We start from the raw sequence: 8570 nt of genomic DNA, 5'->3' as shown, positions 1-8570 counted from the left end.
GAAATTACTAAAAATATTTGTGCTATTAAAATATTCTTTTATTTTTTTCGAAAATATTAAAAATATATTTTAATAAAATTAAAATAAAATGCCTAATTTAAGCAATCAAACAACTAATAGTTGTTAATCACTATCAATCCCCGGCAACGGCGCCAAAAACTTGGTGCGGGATTTATAACCCACAAACTAACCGGCAAGTGCACCGGGTCGTACCAAGTAATACCTCAGGTGAGTGACGATCGATCCCACGAGGATTGATGGATCAAGCAACAATGGTTGGTTAAACCACTTAGTTAGGCAAACAGAAAAGAGTGTTGGATGTTCAAAGAGTATTAAACAGTAAATTAAGAGTTTGAAGACAACAGATGAATAAGTTGGGAATAAAATATGGGAGAAAATAGTTAAGGTTTTAGAGTTATCTATTTTCTGGATTGACTTTTCTTACTAACTATTTTAATCATGCAAGATTTAATTCATGGCAAACTATATATGACTAGACCCTAATTCCTTAGACCTTTCTAGTCTCCTCTAAAATTCATCAATTGCCAATTCCTTGGTCAATTAATTCCAATTAGAGGGTGATGATCAAATTCCAGTTTATATGCCACAAGAATCCTAATTATCCAAATATAAGGGGATTATATGTCACGTATCCCGTTAAATACAAACAATTAGAAATTCAGGAGAATATGTTTTTAAGATGTTGTCCAAGTAAAGAGCTTTTCCAAGTTATACAAGAACTCAATTAGAAAGAGGGTCATACTTTCGTTCCACGCAATTTTATAAAATAAAGAATGAAAACAATTCTTGAATTATAAATCCGTACATGAATTAAAATAAAAATAATAGTATCAATCCATACAATAGATAGAGCTCCAAACCTTAACAGTGGAGGTTTAGTTGCTCATGGTTCAGAGAAGAAAATAAGGACTCAGGTAAACTGTAGTGTACGGAATGTAAATTGGAATAGAATTCCCTAATATCTTTTATATCTAATCCTAATGAATTTAAAATCTAATATCTAAACTAATATCTTTTTCCTATAATATTTAAATTTAAATCAGAATTAATTATGGCAATCAGCAAGTCTTCAAGTGATGGATAGGGACCACTTGCTTCGTAGGACCCACGCCTAACTTGGGAAGTAACAGGAAGTGTTCCCTTGAGTCCTCCATTCTGCAGCCTCTAATCTGTGTTTTCTGGGTTGAAAACTGGGTCAAAAATAGCCCATAAATCACCCCCAGCATTTTTCTGCGTTTTCTCCACGTAGCGCATGTCACGCGTATGCGTCAGTCATGCGTACGCGTCGATGGTCTTCTTCGCGTGTCACACGTACGCGTCATCCACGCTCCCGCGTCACCATGGAAAGCTCCAAATCACACGCACGCGTCAGGTACGCGTGCGTATCGCTCCTCGCTATCATCTCATTTAAATTTTTGCGTTGCAAAAACTCCATCGATTCCAGCCGAATGCTACCTGAAAAATAAACAGAATTGCACAAGTCTCAAAGTAGCATCCATAGTGCCTAAAAGACAATTAATTCTAGATTAAACTTAACAAATTGATTGCAAATTCACTAGGAAAAGACAAGACAGATGCTCACGTATTAGGAGCCAAGGAAGAAGCTGCCACTGTGCCACGCATCGCTGTTGACCTACCTCGAAGCCGCTGTCGCGGATCAGATCTGAGGCGAGAGAGAGAGAGACACGAAGAAGGGAACCGTGCGCTGCCATCGCGCCCAGTCGCGCTCTCACTGTGAAGCTATCGCTGCCGAACCGTCTTTGATGATAGAGATTCCGTTGCCGAGCTGTTGAGCTGCCGCTACTGCTGTTGGGTTTACCAGGAGGGTGAGCTCGAATGGGAATGAGAGAGAATAGGGAGGTGGCCACCGTGGGTGTCGATGTCAGAGGAGGAGAAGGACACTATCCCACTGTGCACCGCCATTCCGGGAACTACCGCCGCCTCTGTCACCGAAGAACACACTATCGGTAATGGTTTTAAAGTTTGGTTTCTGTTCTTTTGGATTCCGGGAACCTTTGTCGTCACTGCATGTTTATTTCAGTCGTCTGCCGTTGCTGCTTGTTGTTCTGAACTGCTGCATCGTCGTTGCCGCCGTTCTGGTCACCGGGTGTGGCGTGAGTGTTGCTGGGACCACCATCAGAGCTGCCGCTACTCGGTTTAGTCGCTCTTCCTTTGTTGCGGTAAGCATTTTTGTTTCAAAAAGCCTTTCAGTCAGTATTCTGTTATTTTACGCTGAGGCGTTGTGGCATTATCTGTCACAGGGTTGTATATCGATGCTTGTATGTCGTGCTCGGAGTTCGCGGCTACTTTGTTTCACTAGTTCAGTAAGTATTACTGTGTTGAAAGTCCCTGCGTTAGTGTTTTATTTCGTGTAATAAAGTATTTGTGATGTTAATGGTTTTAGGAGTTAGAAACCGAGTTTGTTTGTGGCGTTTGAAACTATTTCTGCTTTTGAAAGAGCAATTAGAGCCGAGGCTTTGGTTGCTATCAACTTGGGTTGAGGCAAAAGGAACTCTGTGAGGCATTTTGTAAGAACCACAATTAATAGAACCGGTTAATTAGGTGGTTATATTGCCCAAATTTGATTCCAAAAAGCTAAAATAAGAATTTGAGTTTTTAAATGTCATTTTTGGGCTCAGTGTGTCTTTCCGAGTCAGAAAATGTGTTTTCTGTGAAAAAACATGAAAAACTGTGAACCAGCATTTGAACCGGTTAAAGTCTGCCCGGTGCTGCGCGAGAAAAGGTAGAAACGATCAAAAACCTTAGAAAAACAGTAGAAATGGAAAATCGGGCGTTAATTTTAAAGGTTTGGCCCGATGTTAGGCCAAACGGGCTAAAAACGCTAACGGGTTGAACCGGGCTCGAGTTGAGCCCAAGTCCAACATATATAAAGGTTCATTTAATGAACCCTACCCTCATAAACACACACACTTCAGAAATTGGAAGAGGGAGAGAAGAAGAGGTTGAACCCTAATCACCTCAATCTTCTCAAGCTCATATCTTGAGTTCTAGAGCTCCGATTTGCATGCCATCAGCGGCTACGCGTTCCTTGTGAAGAGCTCTATAATACTCATTCAAGAAACTCTAGAGGTAAGCTCGAAATCTTCCCAGTTCGTCTCTCCAAAATTTCGGGTACCTAGGGTTTTTGGTTAAGTGAGTTTTTGTGATTCTTGGTGTTTAGGTTCACTCTAATCCTTGCGTAGCTTTGGATTTTGCCATCCAAATCTGTTGGGAAAGGTAAGAGGCTTTGAACTCTTGTGAACTTTTTATTTATGTTGAGCCCTAGGTTGATTTTGTGGTGATTTATATGTATATAGCTTGATTATTGTGAGTTTAGAGCTTGTTGGAGCTATATTGGTGGTTGGATTATGGTTGAAAGCTCATTTGGTTCATATTGGGAATCGGCCAAGGTATGGTTTTGGTTTCCTCTATGTAGTATATAATATTCATGGACACTTGGGCTAGTGACCCATAAGATAAGATTGGATTTGTATAATTTTTGAGTTGTTGGATGTGATTGTATGATGATGTTTGATGAAATGATGATTAATAATGATATGATGAGAATAAATGAATTGTGAAGTTGAGGAGTGAATTATGTTGATAAATGCAATATTGGTGTTGATTGAATGGTAATGTAGTTGGAAATTGTTAATGAAGTTGGACATATGAGATATATTGATAATGATGTGGTGGATGAAGAAAAATGTGGTAATTGTGGTGTAATATGACAAAGAGGGTTGATTATGATGAAAGGGTGGAGTTTGAACTGGGTTGGTTTGGTTTTGGTTGTGTTTTGCAAAGCAATTGTGAAAATTGTGATTTTGGGTAAAAGTGGAATTTTGGTAAACTTTGTCTAATCATAACTTTTGCCCCGATTTTCAAAATTGGTTGAAATTTGCTTAGAATTAAAGTTCTTTGAAAACCCTTTAAATTGATATAAAGATTGCAAAATTTGGAATTTTTTGGAGGAAGTTATGATCATTCAAAGTTGGTGTTGAAATTTTGAAAATTCTGCAAAGTTACATAATTCTAAGTTTTCTGGTATGTGCGCACGCACACTTTGCAAAAATTGAGACCTTGGTGCACGTACAGACCTGTGCGTCTGCACACGTAGAGGCAGGCATCCTGCTTGCAGCGCTGGCACAATCTGTGCGCACGCACACCAAAGGAAAAATTTCAACCTGTGCGTAGGCATAGACCTGTGCGCACGCACACGTTGGGAAGGCCAGTCTGTTGGGGGCTGATGAGCGGATAATTTATACGCTTTTTGGCATTGTTTTTAGTATGTTTTTAGTATATTTTAGTTCGTTTTTAGTATATTTTTATTAGTTTTTATTTAAAATTCACTTTTCTAGACTTTACTATGAGTTTGTGTGTTTTTCTGTGATTTCAGGTATTTTCTGGCTGAAATTGAGGGACTTGAGCAAAAATTTGATTCAGAGGCTGAAAAGAACCACAGATGCTGTTGGATTCTGACCTCCCTGCACTCGAAGTGGATTTTCTGGAGCTACAGAAACCCAATTGGCGCGCGTTTAATATCGTTGGAAAGTAGACATTCTGGGCTTTCCATCAATATATAATAGTCCATACTTTGCCCGAGATTTGATGGCCCAAACCGGCGTTCCAAATCAGCTCAAAACTGCCCGGCGTTAAACGCCGGAACTGGCACAAGAATGGGAGTTAAATACTCAAACTGGCACAAAAGCTGGCGTTTAACTCCAAGAGAAGTCTCTACACAAAAATGCTTCAATGCTCAGCCCAAGCACACACCAAGTGGGCCCGGAAGTGGATTTTTATGTCATTTACTCATCCTTGTAAACCCTAGGCTACTAGTTCTCTACAAATAGGACCTTTTACTATTGTATTCTTATCTTGGTAGCTATCTTTAGTCTTATGCTATCTTAGATCATGGGGGCTGGCCTCACGGCCATGCCTAGACCTTGTTCTTATGTATTTTCAATGGTGAAGTTTTTACACACCATAGGTTAAGGTGTGGAGCTCTGCTGTACCTCGAGTGTTAATGCAATTACTATAGTTCTTCTATTCAATTCAGCTTGTTCTTGTTCTAAGATATCACTTGTTCTTCAACTTGATGAATGTGATGATCCGTGACACTCATCATCATGCTCACTTATGAACGAGTGCCTGACAACCACTTCTGTTCTACAAGCAAACAAGGCTTGAATGTTTATCTCTTGGATCCCTTGATCGGAATCTTCGTGGTATAAGCTAGAATTGATGGCGGCATTCAAGAGAATCCAGAAGGTCTAAACCTTTTCTGTGGTATTCTGAGTAGGATTCAATGATTGAATGACTGTGACGAGTTTCAAACTCCTGAAGGATGGGCGTTAGTGACAGACGCAAAAGAATCACTGGATTCTATTCCAACCTGATTGAGAACCGACAGATGATTAGCCGTGCCGTGACAGGATGCGTAGAACATTTTCACTGAGAGGATGGGAGGTAGCCACTGACAACGGTGAAACCCTACATACAGCTTGCCATGGAAAGGAGTAAGAAGGATTGGATGAAGACAGTAGGAAAGCAGAGAGACGGAAGGGACAAAGCATCTCCATTTGCTTATCTGAAATTCTCACCAATGAATTACACAAGTATCTCTATCTTTATGCTTTATTCATATATCATCCATAACCATTTGAATCTTCCTGACTAAGATTTACAAGGTGACCATAGCTTGCTTCATACCAACAATCTCCGTGGGATCGACCCTTACTCGCGTAAGGTTTATTACTTGGACGACCCAGTGCACTTGCTGGTTAGTTGTGCGAAGTTATGATAAAGAGTTGAGATTACAATTGTGCGTACCATGTTGATGGCGCCATTGATGATCACAATTTTGTGCACCAAGTTTTTGGCGCCGTTGCCGGGGATTGTTCGAGTTTGGACAACTGACGGTTCATCTTGTTGCTTAGATTAGGTATTTTTCTTCAGAGTTCTTACGAATGAATTCTAGTGTTTCAAGGTGATGTTCTTATCATCACCAAAGCTGATTGATTTTCATCAATTTAGCTTTGGAATGCAATGTCCTGCTGAAGCTTGGCTAGCCATGTCTAATTCCTTTAGACTGAAGCTTTAGACTAACATTGCATGATTCCTGGAATTTTCATTAAGAATTTTGATATCTTTATTTTCTTTTCCACTTAATTTTCAAAAAAACCAAAAAAATTACAAAATCATAAAAAAAACCAAAAATATTTTATGTTTCTTATTGAGACACTAGTCTCATTTTAAGTTTGGTGTCAATTGCATGTTTCTATTCTTATTGCATTTCTCATGTGTCTTCAGTGATCTTCAAGTTGTTCTTGACGATTTACTAGCTCTGATCTTTAAATTTTCTTGTCTTGAGTGTTTTGTTGTTTTTCATATGCATTCTCAACTTGTTAGTGTCAATAGTATACAAACTTTTAAGTTTGGTGTCTTGCATGCATTGTTTATTTGATTTCAGTTGCATTTTGATTATTCCTCATCATTAAAAATCCAAAAAAATTTTTAATTTGTGTATTTTCAAGTCAATAATACAGAGAATTGAAGATTCAAAACATACTGCAGAGGAATTACACAGAAAAAGCTGGGCGTTCAAAACGCCCAGTGAAGAAGGAAAACTGGCGTTTAAACGCCAGCCAGGGTAATTGGCTGGGCGTTTAACGCCCAAAAGGGGTGAGTTTTGGGCGTTAAATGCCAGAATGTGCACCATTCTGGGCGTTTAACGCCAGGATGACACAAGAGGGAAGATTTTGTTTTTAATGCCAATTTTTTTCAAGTTTTCAAAATTTTTCAAAATCAAATATTTTTCAAATCAAATCTTTTCAATCAAATCTTTTTCAAAATCAATTTCTTTCCATTTTCAAAAATACTTGCTATCAATTAATGATTTGATTCAACATTTCAAGTATGTTGCCTTTTCTGTTGAGAAAGGTTTAATGTTTGAATCATATCTTTTCTTGTTAGCTAAGTCATTAATTTTTAAAATAAAATCTTTTTAAATTGTTTTTCAAATCATATCTTCTCAATCACATCTTTTTAAAAACCATAACTTTTAAATCATATCTTTTTAATCACATCTTTTTCAAAATAGTTTTCAATCATATCTTTTTACTTTCTAATTTTAAAATCTTTTTCAAAAATCACTTGATTTCTTTTTCCACTCTTAAGTTTTCGAAAATCAATTAGTATTTTTTCAAAATGTTTTTAAAATGTTTTTATTTTATTTCTTCCCCTCTTCTCACATCCTTCTATTTATGGACTAACACTACTCCTCAATGCACAATTCGAACTCCATCTTCCCTTGATAAGTTCGAAGTTTCTACCTCTTCCTTCCATTTTTCTTTTCCTCTGACACCTCAAGGAATCTCTATACTGTGACATAGAGGATTCCATATTTTCTTGTTCTTTTCTCTTTCATATGAGCAGGAGCAAAGACAAAAGCATTCTTGTTGAGGCTGACCCTGAACCTAAAAGGACCTTGAAGCGAAAGCTAAGATAAGCTAAAGCACAATTCTCTGTAGAGGACCTAACAGAAATCCTGATAGAAGAAGACATGGCAGCCGAAAACAACAATAATGCCAACAATGCAAGGAAGGTGCTGGGGGACTTTACTGCACCTACTCCCGACTTCTATGGGAGAAGCATCTCTATCCCTGCCATTGGAGCAAACAACTTTGAGCTTAAGCCTCAATTAGTTTCTCTAATGCAACAGAATTGCAAGTTTCATGGACTTCCATTGGAAGATCCTCATCAGTTTCTAGCTGAGTTCTTGCAAATCTGTGACACTGTCAAAACCAATGGGGTTGACCCTGAGGTCTACAGACTTATGCTATTCCCTTTTGCTGTAAGAGACAGAGCTAGGATATGGTTGGACTCACAACCTAAAGAAAGCCTGAACTCTTGGGAAAAGCTGTCAATGCCTTCTTGGCAAAGTTCTTTCCACCTCAAAAATTGAGTAAGCTTAGAGTGGAAGTCCAAACCTTCAGACAAAAGGAAGGTGAATCCCTCTATGAAGCTTGGGAAAGATACAAACAATTGATCAGAAAGTGTCCTTCTGACATGCTTTCTGAATGGAGCATCAAAGGTATCTTCTATGATGGTCTGTCTGAACTGTCCAAGATGTCATTGGATAGTTCTGCTGGAGGCTCTCTTCATCTGAAGAAGACGCCTGCAGAAGCTCAAGAACTGATTGAAATGGTTGCAAATAACCAATTCATGTACACTTCTGAAAGGAATCCTGTGAACAATGGGACGAATCAGAAGAAAGGAGTTCTTGAGATTGATACTCTGAATGCCATATTGGCTCAGAACAAACTATTAACTCAGCAACTCAATATGATTTCTCAAAGTCTGTCTGGAATGCAAGCTGCACCAAGCAGTACTAAGGACAGTTCATCTGAAGAAGAAGCTTATGATCCTGAGAACCCTTCAATGGAAGAGGTGAATTACATGGGAGAACCCTATGGAAACACCTATAATCCTTCATGGAGAAATCATCCAAATCTCTCATGGAAGGATCAACAGAGACCTCAACAAGGTTT

General features: G+C 38.6%; 1 non-coding gene across 1 annotated transcript; it reads right to left on the bottom strand.

The window, feature by feature from the left end:
• Positions 1-7986: 7986 nt before the first annotated feature.
• On the bottom strand, positions 7987-8094 carry LOC112714110 (small nucleolar RNA R71). The gene has a single exon (XR_003159070.1). It is a non-coding gene; the product is annotated as a small nucleolar RNA R71 (small nucleolar RNA).
• Between the last annotated feature and the right edge of the window lie 476 nt (positions 8095-8570).

The sequence above is a fragment of the Arachis hypogaea genome, chromosome 1, assembly GCF_003086295.3.
Source record: "Arachis hypogaea cultivar Tifrunner chromosome 1, arahy.Tifrunner.gnm2.J5K5, whole genome shotgun sequence".
Lineage (NCBI taxonomy): Eukaryota > Viridiplantae > Streptophyta > Magnoliopsida > Fabales > Fabaceae > Arachis > Arachis hypogaea.
The sequence above is the reverse complement of the archived record's forward strand: the minus strand, read 5'-3'. Positions and strand labels throughout refer to the sequence as shown.